Raw genomic sequence first — 16,059 nt, 5'->3', positions numbered from 1 at the left:
CGCGGGCCTTGCGGGACGGCGGCGGCGCACGGGCGCCGGGGCCACATGGCGGGCTGCGAGAGGCTGGGGAGCGGCGGCGGACGCGTCCGGCGTCGCCCGGACGTGTCCGACGGCGCGAAGGGAGCGGTAGCTAGGGTTTCACCCGGATTTTGGACAGGAGATGTGTTTTTATAGGTAGAGGGCGCTACGAGGCTCCAAATGGAGTGCGGTTTTCGCCCACACGATCGTGATCCGATGACGGAGAGCATGGAAGTGACTCAGATGGGTTATTGGGATGTTTTGGAGGGGTGTTGGGCTGCAACCCAAAAGAGGCCTTTGCGGTTATGCGGTTAACCGTTGGAGTATCAAACGAGCTCCAAATGCCACGAAACTTGACAGGTGGTCTACCGGTGGTGTACCAAGGCCACTTGGCAAGCCTCGGTCCATTCCGAGAACATTCAACACCCGCACACGAAAAGAGACAAGAGGGGGTGCGCCGGTGCATGTGGGAGTGTCGGATTGCAAAACGGACAACGGGGAAAATACTCGGATGCATGAGACGAACACGTATGCAAATGAGATGCACATGATGACATGATATGAGATGCATGACATGAATAAAATGCAAAACAAAAGACAAAACTAAACCACAGAGGGAATATCATAACACATAGCCGAAAATGGCAAGAGTTGGAGTTACAAAGATGGAAAGTTACATCCGGGGCGTTACAACACTCCACCACTACAAGAGGATCTCGTCTCGAGATCTAGGACTGAAAGAACTCCGGATATTCGGAACGGAGGTGATCCTCGCGCTCCCAGGTGGCTTCTCGGTCGGAATGGTGTGACCACTTCACTTTCAGGAATTTGATTGACTTGTTGCGAGTCTTGCGCTCGGTTTCTTCAAGAATAGCAACGGGGTGCTCATGATAAGAGAGATCTTCTTGGAGGTCAATATCTTCAAAGTTGATAGTGCACTCAGGAGTCTTGAAGCACTTGCGAAGCTGTGACACGTGAAACACATCGTGCATGTTTGCAATGTTGGACGGAAGCTCAAGTTGATAGGCGAGGTCTCCTCTTTTGCGAATGACTAGAAAGGACCCACGTATCTAGGGGCAAGCTTCCCCTTGATACCGAAGCAACGAGTGCCTTTCATTGGAGAGACGCGGAGGTAGACATGGTCTTCGATTTCAAAAGCCAAGTCACGATGCTTGCTATCATAGTAACTCTTCTGGCGCGATTGCGCGGCTTTGAGATTCTCACGAATGGTTGCACATTTCTTCGGCTTCTGTGATCAAGTCGTTGCCAAGAAGTTGGCGTTCACCTGTCTCAGACCAATTGAGAGGAGTACGGCACTTTCTGCCATAGAGAATTTCGAATGGGGCCTTGCCCGAACTCGCTTGGAAGCTATTGTTGTAGGAGAACTCGGCATATGGAAGACAATCTTTCCACTTCATACCGAAGGAAATGACACAAGCCCCGAGCATGTCTTCAAGGATTTGATTGACTCGCTCGACTTGGCCACTTGTTTAAGGATGGAAAGCTGTGCTGAAACGAATGTTGGTGCCCATGGCCTTCTGAAAGGAGTCCCAGAACTTATAAGTGAAGATGCTTCCACGATCTGAAGAAATCAATTGTGGAATGCCGTGCAAGGAGACAATTCTGGAGGTGTATAGCTCTGCCAGCTGAGCTGCTGTGATAGATTCTTTGATAGGAAGGAAATGAGCCACTTTTGTAAGCTTGTCAATGACAACGAAGATAGCATCATTTCCACGCTTGGACTTAGGAAACCCAGTCACGAAGTCCATCTCGATATGATCAAACTTCCATTCCAGAATAGCGAGAGGTTGGAGGAGACCAGCTGGTCGTTGGTGTTCTGCTTTCACCCTTCTGCAGACATCACATTCATTCACGAATTGAGCAATTTCTCGCTTCATTCGAGTCCACCAATATGACTGCTTGAGGTCATGGTACATCTTCGTACTTCTAGGATGAATGGATAGGAGGGAATTTTGTGCCTCATTCATGATGACATTTTTCTCAGATCGCCTTTAGTAACCACAATACGATCCTCGAAGAAAAGAGTATCTTTGTCATCCAAGCGATAGCACTTGTATTTGGGAATGCCCTTGTCAATACCACGTTTCACCTTCTTCACCATGGTATCCAGGAGTTGTGCCTCACGGATTTGATCTTCCAAAGTAGGAGAGACTATGAGGTTGGCAAGAAAGCCTTGAGGAACAACTTGAAGATTCAGCTTGCGGAAAGCTTCACAAAGATCCGGTTGAAATGGCTTGAGAATTAGACTGTTGCAATAAGCCTTTCTGCTCAAAGCATCTGCAATCACATTCGCCTTGCCAAGAGTATATTCAATACTTGGATTGTACTCTTGAATCATTTCGACCCATCGAGTTCGCCTGAGGTTGAGGTTGGGTTGAGTGAAGATATACTTGAGGCTCTTGTGATTGGTGAAAATGTCCACTTGCCTTCCCAATAAGAGATGTCTCCATGTTATCAATGCGTGGACAACTACCGCCAACTCAAGATCGTGAGTGGGGTAGTTTTTTTCGTTGGGCTTCAACTGACGAGAGGTATAGGCCACAACTTTCTTCTCTTGCATTAACACAATACCGAGACCTTGAAGAGAAGCATCACAGAAAACTTCGAATGGCTTGGATTCATCAGGAGGAGTTAAGACATGAGCTGTGACTAGCTTCTCTTTCAGGGTATTGAAAGCAACGTCACACTCAGGCGTCCAGACATACTTGACATGCTTCTGGAGGAGGTTGGAAAGAGGCTTTGCAATCTTAGAGAAGTTCTCAACGAATCTTCGGCAATAGCTTGCAAGACCAAGAAAACTGCGGAGCTGCTTGACATTCTGAGGAGGTTCCCAATTCACAACTGCAGACACCTTCGTAGGATTAATAGTAATGCCCTTGGCGGAGATGATATGACCAAGGTAAAGAACTTCATCAAGCCAGAACTCACATTTGGAAAACTTCGCATAGAATTGATACTCTCTGAGCTTGTCGAGCACCAATTACAAATGTTTGGCATGATACTTCTTATTCTTGGTGAAGACCAAGATATCATAGAGATACACCAGAACGAATTCATTTGTCGGGGTTGGGTACGACATATGCCAAAGGATGGCTTATCATGGTGGGAGCGAGTAGAACGTCGCTGGTGCCCGGAAGCGGGATGAGGCGAAGACATGCACGCCGGCAGAACTTACCCAGCTTCAGGGCTCTCCGAGGAGATAACACCCCTACTACTGCTCTGCGGGGTCTCTGCATGGTCACTATGGCAAAGTGGTTACAATGGTGCTCCTGGAGCTGTTTTTGGAGGTAGGAGAAGGCAAGGCTAGCTTCTCCTTCCGGTGACCGAACCCTTTGCATGGGCTTCCCTGGGGGTTTATATAGGCCTACCCCCCAGGGGTACAATAGTAATCCGGTTGGGTGCGGGTCCCAGCCGTCTGCCTCTCAGGCCGTCATCCTTCGTGCCGACTACTGGGGCCCGCCGACTGGTGGGCCCCGCGGACAGGCCTGATACTGTAGCGGTACTCCTGATGACGCTGGCTTGGTCATGCGGTCATGGCTACAGCACCGCCGTCTGGCATGCGTTCACTGTCGCCACTCCCCATCTTATCTGGTTAATGGCGTGCAGGGCCCGGGGGAGGGGTCGGCCGACTCCAGGGGGCCGACTCCCACCGGTCCGTCTCCAGGGCACTCATGCCGTCTTCGGTCTACCCACTAACGGGCGGCCCCGCCGCCCTCGGGTCATACAGGCCGGCGTCGTGGGCACAGTGCGCCACCTACTGTGGCTGAGGTCAGGGCAGGCATGGAAACAGTGCCGCGCCTCGCCGGAGATCTCCAGTGATACGGCTCACTGTAGCCATGCCGGCCCGTCGTAAGTAGGGGGGGGGGGACAGCCATGTCGTGGCCGTACACCGCCTCATCCTTCAAGACGAGGGTGGAGTCGTGGGCCGACTCTCCATAGCCGGCCTCTCTGGAGGTCGCCGGCCAGGAGTCGGCTTGTCTTGGAGTCGCCATCTGGGACTCGGCTTGTCGCGGAGTCGCCGTCTGGGACTTGGCATAACTTGGAGTCGTCCCTGGGACTCGGCATATCTTGGAGTCGTCCCAGGGACTCAGCATGAGGGGCGCGGCCTTCCTCGATGTCTTGAAAGGTCCTGGGGCTCGAGTTGGCCTACCCGTGGCTTCCGACAGTAGTCCCCGAAGCCGGTGAAGCTCCGCGGACACCGCAACGTGGGGCTTCAACAGTTTCAATCTTCCGGGAGTGGATTCTGGGCTTCGGCTGCCGTCTTCCTTCGAGCCGACTATCCAAAGTCGGATTTGCGGAGGGCCGCTCCGCCTCGTAAAGAGCTCGAAAGTCGTGGGCGGGAGACCAGGCAGCGTGTCTGATACGCTTCCTCGTGACCATCAGTGCGTTCCTATTGCGTGGCGCCACGTAGCGGGGGTAGTCTTCCTTCCCACACGCGCGACGGGACGGGCCGTCAGGCGGGGCACGCCACTACCGCGCCTCGGCATTCGAACGGATCCGTTGCGGCCGTGCAGTCGGTTGGTTTTCCCACGTCGTTACCGCATGTAGTAACTTCATGGGTTAAATCATGGGGGATGTGGGGTCCTGTGCACAGTTAATCCCACACCCGCCGCCTTCGGCTTCTCACCCCACAAGGCTATAAGTAGGAGGGGGGGGAGCGGAGCGGCAGAGCACGCGCGCCCATCTTCCCCGCTCCCTCCGCTTCCTCTTGCCTCCTTTCCTTCTTTTTGCCGCCATTGAGCAAGAACACACCACACCAACGGCGATGAGCTCTTCCTCCGCCGACGCGGCCCCCGCCGTGCGCTCCGGCGTGTGGGACGGCTTGGAGGTGGATGATGAGCATATCGAGTTCCTCCGCCGGACGCGCCGGCTCCCCGGCGCAGACCTCGTGCGCGCCCGCGCCGCGCCGGAGGAGGGCGAGCGGGTCATCTTCCGCTCGCACCTCATGCGCGGCCTGGGGCTGCCGGCGGGCGGCTTCTTCCGCGCCTTCCTGGAGTTCCACGGGATCCAGCCACACCACCTTACCCCAAACATGGTGGTGCTGCTGTCCGCCTTTGCCACTCTGTGCGAAGGCTTCCTTGGCGTCCTCCCCACTATCGAGTTGTGGGGAGAATTCTTCTCTTCCAAGCTCGGCACGCACGTCACCGGCGTGCCGGCTCAATGCGTTGCGGCGGTCGACGGTCGACAACCCGTTCCCCTCCATCGCGTTGATCAAATCGGTGAAGATGTGGCAACGGTCATACCTCTACGTGAAGAGCGTTGCCCCCGATGGGGATTGGGTCAATCTGCCGCCTGACGAAGCCGGCGCACTGGCTGGGAGGCTTCCCAGCTGGTCTCATCGAGCCAAGACGTTGACTCCCGCCGGAGCCGCCGCTGTGGCGCGGCTCCGAGTTCTGACGCAGTCGGAGGGCCTCGTTGGGGCCGACTTGTTGGCCGCCTTTGTGGTGTGCCGAGTCCTCCCTCTCCAAGGCCGGCCTCATCTGGTCAATCAGATGAGTGACCACCGGGACCCGAGTCGAATGTGCACCAAGGAAATGCCCCGCACAGAGGTGGCAAACATGGTGAACCACATCGCGAACTGCGAGTTCGGGGAGGACTGGCAGTTCGGCAAGGAGCCGTACTCATGCGCCAACCCCCCTCCAGTGGTAAGTCGCATCTCTTTATTGCTTTGTCTTCTTCGCAGCCGACTCCGACTTCTGATTTTTATTGGTTTCTTTGAACTAGAACCCCCTCATGCAGCCCGTAGCCGGCGTCACAAGACCGCCCTGCGAGTTCGTCCCCGACCGAGTGGAGAGCGACATTGACGACCCCGACTTGGGGGCGGTGGCGATGGAAGCCGGTGCTGAAGGCGGGGGAGGAGGAGCGGGAGGCGGCCTCAGGCCCTCGGCCACATTCATTGACTGGCCTGATGACGACGCCGAAGGGGAAGTCGCCCCGCGCCACCAGCCGAGGGTCGGCTCATCGGGCGCGGGTTCCTCCGCCGGCCAAGGTGGCTTGAAGAGGCGCCAGTCTGGGCCGAGTTCATTCGGCGGCAAGCAGAAGAAGCTCAAGTGGGAGACCGCCGCGACCAGGCGGGAGGAGGCGGCCGCGAGGGCCAATCGCTTCCGCAGGGAAGTGAGGAGGCCGCCGCTAGTCTCTGCGTAAGTGTTTCCTTCGTCCTTATTTTCCCTCAGTGAATCTCGTCCGAGTTTCTCTTTTTCATTCCCTTTTTGCTTCAGGGCTCCCCTTTCCCTTGAGAGGGTCATCGCCCCCTCCGTCATGGGGTCGGCGGAGACGTCCGCCAACACTCGGCGGATTGACCCTGCCGCCGACCTCCAGGAGGCGACAGAGCGAAATGTGCGGGAGAAGCGCGCTGAGGATGAGTCCGACCGCCCGGAGAAGGCGGAGGCTGAGAAGGCGGCGGCCTCCGCCCAAAAAAAACTGGAGGAGGCCGAAGCCGCCGCCGCAGCAAGGCAGCGAGCCGAGGAGGCCGCGCGTCGCCAGTCGGCGCAGTTTGTCACCCCACTGTCCTCGGCGCCGCCGCCCCCGGAGTTCACGGGGCACACTGGAGAAACCGGTGCCGAGACTCCCGTCGTGGAGAAGGAGAGCGGCGAGGCCTCCATGTCGGACACGGTCGTGCCGCCACCGCCGCCTCCACCGCCGTCTAGGAGAGTGCACGACAAACAGCCGGCGGGTCCACCGGAGCCACCGACCGCAGACAAGTCCGAGGCGAGGCTGCTTCTCCAAGTCGCCTTGCCGGCGCGCCGCCGTATTGAGAGGGCGACCTCGGCGCCGCGACCCCGGGAGACCGGCACCGCCAGCTCGGCAACCCCAGACGCCGAGGCGACAAGCGCCGCGCCCATCGGGTGGTTGCGCGGAGGCGGTACTGGGCCGCTGAATCAAGCGCTTCTGGACGTCCAGGCGAAGCTGCGCGCTGAAGGCGGCGCCCTTCAAACTAGCACCAGGGCGCATCTGGCAGCGCGAACGGCCGTCCGAGTATGTTTCCTTCTTCTTTTTGATTTTGTTTTTCTCTGTGGGCGCGTGCCAGCGCACCCACTGGGTGTAGTCCCCGAGTTTCGGGCCGGCTGCTGAGCAGGCGGTTCGGAACTCCCTCTGGCGAGTTCCAAATATTAACTTTGTCTTAAATGATTATTGCAGGAGTATCACAACCTCCGCGCTACCATCTTGAACCGTAATGTTGAGGAGTTAGGCAGGCGGACTGCCGACTTGTCGAAGAGCTGGGGTGAGTCCTTCTTCTTTTTCGTGGGGGCGCGCTGGCGCACCCGCGGGCTGTAGTCCCCGAGATTCGGGCCGACTGCTGAGCAGTCGGGCCGGATCTTCTCGGCGACTTTCTTTGTTGATGACTTATCTTCTTTCGTCTTTTTTCTTCTTCAGAGGCCAACGCCGCTCTTCAGCAGCTGCTGGGCGAGGCCAATACCGCCTTGCGCACCAAGGAGGAGGAGTGCGGCAAGCTTGCCGCGGAGTGCGACCTGCTGGCTGCGCAGCTGGCTGAGCAGAAGGAGCTGCTCAAGAAGGCGCAGGACGAGGCCGAGAAGAAGGAGGCCACTCTCCTGGCCGAGTTCGAGAGCGAGTGCTCCTCCTGGACTGACAGGGAGGCGAAGCTGACCTCCGGCTTCCACGAGATCGAGGACATCGTTGATGGTGATTTTCTTTCCTGTCTTCGAGCTTCCGACTATAAGTCGAGCTGATTTCTGGTTTTTTCGACTCACTTCTTTTTTTTTGTCTTGGCAGACTTTTCCCTGGCCACTCGCAGGCAGTCACTCTGGCCATCGAGGCTGATCGCGAGCTGCAGAGGGCAAGCGATGTGGAGATCGCCGCTAACGCCCCCCGAACCATCGATGAGCAGCTTCTAAGCATCGAAGCCCGTCTTCGTCCGGCCCACCGGCTAATGCGCCGGCTTCAGCGTGCCGGCGCCCAGGCGGTTGCCGCTCTGTGGCCAGACATGCCGGCTCTGCGCACCGCCAGTCGGACCGCCGACTGGCTGGAGGTCGCCGCCGGCCGTCTTGAAGCTTGGAAGGGTTCCTTGGCCCGGGCCGGGGCACGCCGGGCCTTGGAATTCGTCAAGGCATGGTATCCTGGGCTGGACCTGGACCGGCTGGCCGCGTTCCGTTCAGAGGCCCAGGCGGAGTTGGTGGTAGTGGAGGGTGCCCTTATCGAACGTGCGTCGGCGATTTCCGACTACACGGACAATAGTGTCTTCGTCCCCGAGCGGGCTGCAGGCGGCGAGGAGGTGCCGCCAGAGTGGTTCAGGATGAACTCGGAGTTCGGCGAGGACTCGGCGGAGGTGATTGACTCCAGCACCGACGAGGAAGGTGAGGCGGAGGACGAAGGCGAGAGGGAGGTGCCAGAAGACGGAGCGAGCGGCCAGCCTCAGCTCGACCGCGCCTCTAGCAACGAGCCGCATCGAGAGAAGGCGACTGCCGCCGGAGGCGATCAGACCAAGACCGCCCAGCCGACCGCCCCGGCTCCTAACACCGCCGTCTCCTCCGATCCTCTGATCCCAGATGCCGCCTCCTAGGCTGCCATTTTCGCCTCTGCTTTATCTGTCTTAGTAATCTTTTGGAAAACTTTGTTAAATTCGAACAGTTCCACCCGCGGGGTGTATCTTCAACTTCTACTCGAAGATTCAGCCAAGGGCCTATGTAAATATTTATTCGAGTTCTATCTTTCCTTGCTTACTGCTCTTTAGGCTTTTCCCTTTGCCGCCTTCCTTTAGTCGCTGCCTTGCCAGTCGGACAGCCGCTCTGCGGACTGTCGCTGGTCAAATGCTTGGCTACTTCGGGAGGGCAAGTACTTGGCCATTTTAGAGTTTCTTTTAGCAAGTCGGATAGAAAGCGGCAGGCCGACTACCCAAGAGTCGGACGTCCTTGATAGAGGCTAATAGAAGCGGCAAGCCGACTACTCATGAGTCGGATTTTTGCTTCAGAAATGCTGGAAACCGTCTTACGCTATGTTTGTGCTTTGGGTCCTTAGCCGTTTTTCGTGTGGGCGCCCGTGCTTCCTCACTCCTGGCCACTAAACAGTCGCTTCTACGAGCTGCGGCTTTGTCAGGTGACGGATTAGGCACCACACACTACTTGTCTGACTGCGGGAAGCTCCTCATAGCGCGAGGCGGCAAGTCCCCGAGCCGACTAGTCTGGCCCGGTGCCAAGCGGCTTTTAACAATAGAGTAACATACTCGAAGGCATAATTCTTATCATACAGATAAAAAAAAGGGCAGTCCCCGAGCTCATCTCGGGGGGCCCAAAGTCTTAGTACTTTAAAACAAAAGGGGTAGCGTGATACATACTGCATCAACTGTAAAATCTTCGAAGAAGATTTGCATTCCACGGGTGTTCTGTCTCTTTGCCGGAGTCGTCCCTCTTGCGCGCTCGGGGCTTCTGAGCATCGATCAGGTAGTAGGAGTCGTTTCCCAGCACCTTGCTGATGATGAAGGGGCCTTCCCAAGGCGCCGACAGCTTGTGCTGGCCGGCTGTTCGCTGGATCAGTCGGAGCACAAGGTCACCCTCTTGGAAAGATCTTGGCCTGACCTTCCTTTTTGTAGTATCGACGCAGACTCTGTTGGTAGATGCTGGACCGGCTGAGTGCCCACAGCCGGCCCTCTTCTAGCAGATCAACACCGTCTTGACGTGCTTGTTCTGCTTCTTCCTCGGTGTACATGGTGACTCGCGGGGAGTCGAATTCTATGTCCGTCGGGATGACGACTTCGGCACCGTAGACGAGGAAGAAGGGTGTGAAGCCGGTTGACTTGTTTGGAGTCGTGCGCAGACTCCAGAGGATGGCCGGCAGTTCCTCAAGCCAGCAGCCGGCCGACCGCTCCAGCGGCACGACCAGTCGAGGCTTGATGCCGGATAAGATGAGGCCATTTGCCCGCTCGACGTGGCCGTTTGACTGCGGATGGGCAACGGACGCTAAGTCCAGTCGGATGCCCTGCGTCGCACAGAAACGGGCCAAGGCGCCTTTGGCAAAATTTGAGCCATTGACGGTGATGATGCTGTGCGGGATGCCATACCGAGTCGTGATGTCGGAGATGAAGGTCACTGCAGTCGGACCATTTAGCTTCTTGATGGGTTTCACTTCTATCCACTTGGTGAACTTGTCCATTGCGACAAGTAGATGAGTCAAGCCACCTCATGCCGTCTTGAATGGTCCCACGATGTCCTGGCCCCAGACTGCAAAGGGCCAGGCGATGGGGATAGTCTTGAGTGCAGAAGCTGGCTGAAGTGGCTTGGAACGGAAAATCTGGCACCCTTTGCACTTTTGGACTAACTCTTTGGCCTCTTCCGGGGCAGTTGGCCAGAAGAAACCGTGCCGGAAGGCTTTGGCGACGAGTGCCCTTGAGGCCGCGTGGTGGCCGCACTCGCCTTCGTGGACGTCTCTGAGAATTGCTTGGCCTTGTTCTGCCTCGACGCAACGTTGGTAGACACCGGTGACGCTGCGCCTGACCAACTCTCTGTTGACTATGGTATAAGCTGCTACTCGGCGTTGCACTTGCCGAGCTAAGATTTCATCGGTTGGCAGCTCTCTGTTTACTAGGAACTTGATGATGGGCTGGGCCCATGAGGGTGCTGCTATTTCTTCAATTGCTACTAGTGCGACTTGGACAAGGGCGGCTGGGCTGGGAGGCGGCGGGTTGGAGTCCGCAGCCGCTTGCTGACTTGCCGAAGTCCCCGGGTCGACTGGAGCAGTCCCCGGGCTGGGCTCTGGAGTCTTCGATCTTGCCACTGCAGTCCCCGGGCCGGGTTCTGAAGTCCCCGGGCCGGCTTCGACTGTGTCTTTCTTGGAGTCGGATCCGACTTCTTCAGGTGGAGTCGGCACAAAGATGGAATTTGATTCTGGTGACGGCTTGATAGAAGGCTTGAGGAGGCGCCGAAGGGCGATGCCGGATGGTATTGGTTGGCGAGTGGAGCCGATCCGTGCCAAGGCGTCTGCTTGGTCGTTGTCGTTTCTTGGCACGTGGAGGAACTCGCACCCCTCGAAGTATCCGCTGAGTTGCTGCACAAGGAATCGGTAGCTCGCCATGTTTGCGTCCTTGGCGTCCCAATCGCCAGATGATTGCTGGACCACCAAATCAGAGTCGCCGTAACACAGGATCCGGCGAATGCCGAGCTCTTTGGCAAGCCCGAGCCCGTGGATGAGCGCTTCGTACTCGGCCACGTTGTTGGAGGCGGCGAAATGGATCTGCAGCGCATATCTGAGCTTGTCGCCCTTGGGGGAGGTGAGGACGACGCCAGCTCCCAGGCCAGTGCGCATCTTGGAGCCATCGAAGTGCATCCGCCAATGGGTGGAGTCGGGCGCTGGCGGCAGATACTGGGTCTCGGCCCAATCGACGAGGAAGTCGGCCAGCGCTTGTGACTTGATGGCGGTGCGGGGCTCGTAGTAGATGGTGTAGGGAGCCAAGTCGATGGCCCATTTGGCCACTCGGCCGGAAGCGTCTCGGCTTCCGATGATCTCGGCAAGTGGGGCTGTGCAGACCACAGTGATTGGATGCTCTTGGAAATAAGGCTTCAATTTCTTGGCGGCAAAGTGCACGCCATAGCACATCTTCTGGTAGTGGGGGTAGTTCTGCTTGGAGGCCGACAATACCTCGCTCAGGTAATATACCGGTCTCTGGACAGGTAGCGCCTTGCCTTCCTCCTTGCGCTCGACTACAATGACTGTGCTGACTACCTGGCTGGTGGCGGCAATGTATATGAGCATGGGTTCTTTGGGAGTCGGAGCCGCCAGCACAAGGGGAGCAGTCAACATATTCTTTAGCTGGAGAAAAGCTTCGTCTGCCTTGGGAGTCCATTCAAAAAAGGTTGTCTTCTTCATGAGCTGGTACAGGGGGAGAGCCTTCTCGCCCAGTCGACTGATGAATCGGCTGATGGACGCCAAACAGCCGGTGAACTTCTGCACATCTAACAGTCGTTTGGGTGCTTCCATCCTCTCGATGGCCTTGATCTTCACAGGGTTGCACTCTATGCCGCGTTCGGAGACCAGGAAACAAAGGAGCTGGCCGGCTGGTACTCCGAAGACGCATTTCTCGGGGTTGAGCTTGATCTAGAATCGGCGCAGGTTTTCAAAGGTTTCCTTGAGATCTTCCAACAGAGTTCCACGTTTTTCCGTCTTCACCACCACATCATCCACGTAGACATGGGCATTTCTGCCGAGTTGTTTGAGGAGGCACTTCTGCATGCAACGCTGAAAGGTGGCGCCGGCATTCCTCAAGCCGAACGTCATGGTCAGGTAGCAGAAGGCACCAAACGGCGTGATGAAGGCGGTCTTTAGTCTGTCAGCCGGGTTCAGCTTGATCTGGTGATATCCTGAATATGCACCTAAGAAACTCAGCAGCTCGCATCCGGCTGTGGAGTCTATCACCTGATTAATTCTTGGCAGAGCAAATGGGTCCTTGGGGCAGGCTTTGTTGAGGCTTGTGTAGTCAATACACATCCACCACTGCTTGTTCTTCTTCAGCACCAGTACTGGGTTTGCCAGCCACTCTGGAAAAAACTCTTCCATGATGAAGCCGGCTGCCAGGAGCCGTGCTATTTCTTCTTCTCCGACAACTCTTCTCTTTTCTTCTGACAGGCGGCGCAAGGGCTGCCTGACGGGCTTCATATCAGATCGGACATGTAATTTGTGCTCGGCGAATTCCGTCGGTACACCAGGCATGCCTTTGGGGGACCATGCGAAGATGTCTCGATTCTCATGGAGGAAATCGACGAGCTCGCCTTCCTATTTGCTGTCAAGGCCTGTGCCCATGACAGCGTACCTCTCTGGGTGCTCCGGGTCCAAAGGTATCTTCTTCGTTCCTTTGGCCGGCTTGAATGATCCTTCTGCTTCCGACTCCTTGGGGTTGGGCAACAACTCAGGATGCTTGCCGGCCATCGCCACGACCCCATCAAGAAGCCGTTTCTCAGCTGCGATCACCAAGGACTCGGCCAGCCGACTGCTTTCGGCCGCGCAAGCGGACGACTTTCTGTAGTCGTTGGCCACGGTCAGGATTCCCTTGGAACTTGGCATCTTCATGTTGAGGTAGGAGTAGTGGGGGACAACCATGAACTTGGCCAGAGCTGGTCGGCCAAGCAACACATGGTACGGGCTTTCAAGGTCCACCACTTCAAACCAGACTGGCTCTCGGCGGAAATGATCTTTGTCCCCAAAGAGGATGTCTATCAGGATCTTGCCGATTGGTGAGCAGGAAAGGCCAGGAACAATGCCGTGGAACACAGTCCGGCTGCTCTGAAGTTGTGTTTGCTTGATTCCCAACTTCTCCATCGTATCCTTGTACAAGACGTTGATACTGCTGCCTCCGTCTATCAGCACTCGCGAGAAGCGAGCGGCCCGCCTATCTGTGGCGAGTGTGGCACCTAAGACCAAGGCGTAGGAGCCTGGACTCGGCATCACCTCTGGGTGATCGGCTCTGCTCCAACTGATGGGCCTCTCGGACCAGTGCATGAATTCTGGAGTGCTTGACATGACTGCATTCACCTCTTGCTGCTGTTGGCACCTGCTGCGCCGGTCGTCTGCCACACTGGTGAACACCATGTAGGCTCCGTGCTCATCTGGGAACTCGTCTTGTATCGCACCGACTGGCCTGACAGCCGGCTGCTGGGGCGGCTGTGGCGGGGGCGGCCCAGCAGGCGGGGGAGGGAGTAGGCCGTCTCCCTTGGCGATTCTGGTCAGCCAGTGGCATTTCCGGGTGGTGTGGTTTGACGGCTTCGTGCCGCTATGGAACTTGCAGGGGCCATCCAGGGTTTGCTCGTAGGAGAAGGCCGGCAACTAGTTGGACTTGCCGCCCCTTTGCCGCTTCGCCGGAGGCGGTCCCTCCGGCTGTTGGTCTTCGACTGTCGCTACTTGCCGGCTCTTGGAGGCCGGCTACGGGGCCTTGCGCTTGTGGTCGTTCTGCTCTTGCCGCCGACTGGAGTCCCCAGCCGGAGATCTTGGAGCCTGACGAGTGACTTTGCCAGTCACGCTAACTTGAATCTCCACCTTCATGGAGGAGTCGGCCGTGGCGTACTTGTCCGCCGTGATCAGTAGTTCATCGAGGGTCTCCGGCTCGTCGCAGAGAAGCTTGTGCTTGAGGAGGGTGCCTTCTCTGCACCCGACAGTAAAGTACTCGATAGCCTGCACCTCATGCACGCCTTGGCAGGAGCTCCGGAGCTCGCCCTAGTGCGTGAGGTAGTCGCGAGTGGATTCGTTGGGACCTTGCACGCACAGGGAGAGTTGGCGAGGCTTGGGAGGTCGCTTGTACGTGCTCGTGAAGTTGCGGACGAAAGCCTCGGTGAAGTCGACCCAGCTGTTGATGCTGCGAGGCTTCAGACTGTTTAACCATGTCCGGGCCTCTTTAGTTCAGCAACTCCATCAGTCCGGCTGGCCCCCGGACGACCCGCCACCTGCATCGGCATGGCGGAAATTTAAACCTGCGATTTTGATCCTCGGCACGCTGTCGATTTCGACAACCTACAGAGTCTCAGGGGCTACTATCTATACAGGGCGCATTCTATATGCAAAACTGTTAAAAGGTGTGTCATTTTTACGTACCTCAAACCCCGCCAGCAAACTCCTGACGACATTATGCAACCCGCCTTCGGCGGACGAAATCCTTTCAATCACCATGCTCATCAATGCGTGGTGATATTCTGAGATAGACGCCTTGTCAAGCAGATCCTTCAGCCGTACACCAGTTGGCGCCGAACTATCCGGCTTTGCCAAACCAGGGGGCTCCCTCCGTGACGACACTTCAGGCTCGTCCGCCCTATCCGACGGCGCCCCGGACGGAGGCGTCTCGCTCTCCATCATCTCCGGACGAAGGTCCGCTGAAGACGAGCTCATTTGCGATGGACGGAGATCCGAACTACAAGGTAAAAACTTTAGTTATCCTCAGAAGCAAAAATAGGGATGTCCCTTATTATAAAACTCCTTTCTTTCTACTTACGGCTCGTTGGAGGGCTGATTCTCAAAGGGAGATTGTGCGGCCGGGGCCTCCCCGGACGCAGGGCCCTCTGGCGAAGATTTCTTCCCCCGTTTAGGGGCTTTTGCCCCCGGGTCCTCGGAGGCAGTCCTCTTCTCCCCTTGGAGGGAGGGATTCTCGATCCCCCCTCTTTCAAGAGCCTCCTTAGGTGAGGCAGTAGCTTTCCTGCTCTCCCCTTCGCCTTCCTCTGGAGGCGTAACCTCAAGCATCCGGACCAGCACGGAATCCGGCGCGGTCTCGGGGAGGGGGGCCGGACACCATATCAATTTTGCTTCCGCTATCCACTCCTGTTTAGAAGGAAGTTGGTCATAAGGCGAATCATCGAAAGGCAAACAAACGGTATGTCCGGACTTGGAACTACTTACTTGAGTATCCGGGCGATTGCAGCTTAGGCCAGCATCCTCGGTCAATTCCGGACGCGCCTCTTGCCGTCCGAAGAATAATTTGTACATCTCCAGGGGTATCATACCCATGAAGTGTTGAAGAATCCGTGGGCCCTCTGGATTGAACTCCCACAGCCGGAGAGGGTGGCGTTTGGAGGGCGGGAGATGCCTAATCAGCATAACCTGCATTACCACCACCATATCAACCTCCCGCGTTTGGAGATCTCAAATCCGGCCCTGCAGTAGGGGCACGTCCTTTGACGGCCCCCAGTTGAGCCCTTGGGTGACCCACGACATCAACCGTCGTGGAGGTCCTGGGCGGAATAAGGGTGGCGGCTTTTGTCTGCGGCCCCTCGGAATGGTAATATAGAACCACTCTTGCTGCCATGGGCCGAGCTCCTCTTGGAAGGAGCCAGCAGGCCACGGGGCATCGGCCCTCCTACTTATGGCCGCCCCGCCGCACTCCGCTTGACGCCCCCCGATCATCTTCGGCGCCACATTGAAGGTCTTCAGCCACAGGCCGAAGTGAGGGGCGACGCGGAGGAAGGCCTCGCAGACGACAATAAATGCGGAAATATGGAGGATGGACTCCGGAGCCAAATCATGGAATTCCAACCCATAGTAAAACATGAGCCCTCTCACAAAAGGATCCATCGGGAAGCCTAAACCCCGACGGACGTG

Source organism: Triticum aestivum, chromosome 2B (genome assembly GCF_018294505.1).
Source record: "Triticum aestivum cultivar Chinese Spring chromosome 2B, IWGSC CS RefSeq v2.1, whole genome shotgun sequence".
NCBI lineage: Eukaryota > Viridiplantae > Streptophyta > Magnoliopsida > Poales > Poaceae > Triticum > Triticum aestivum.
Note: the sequence above shows the minus strand (reverse complement) of the source record.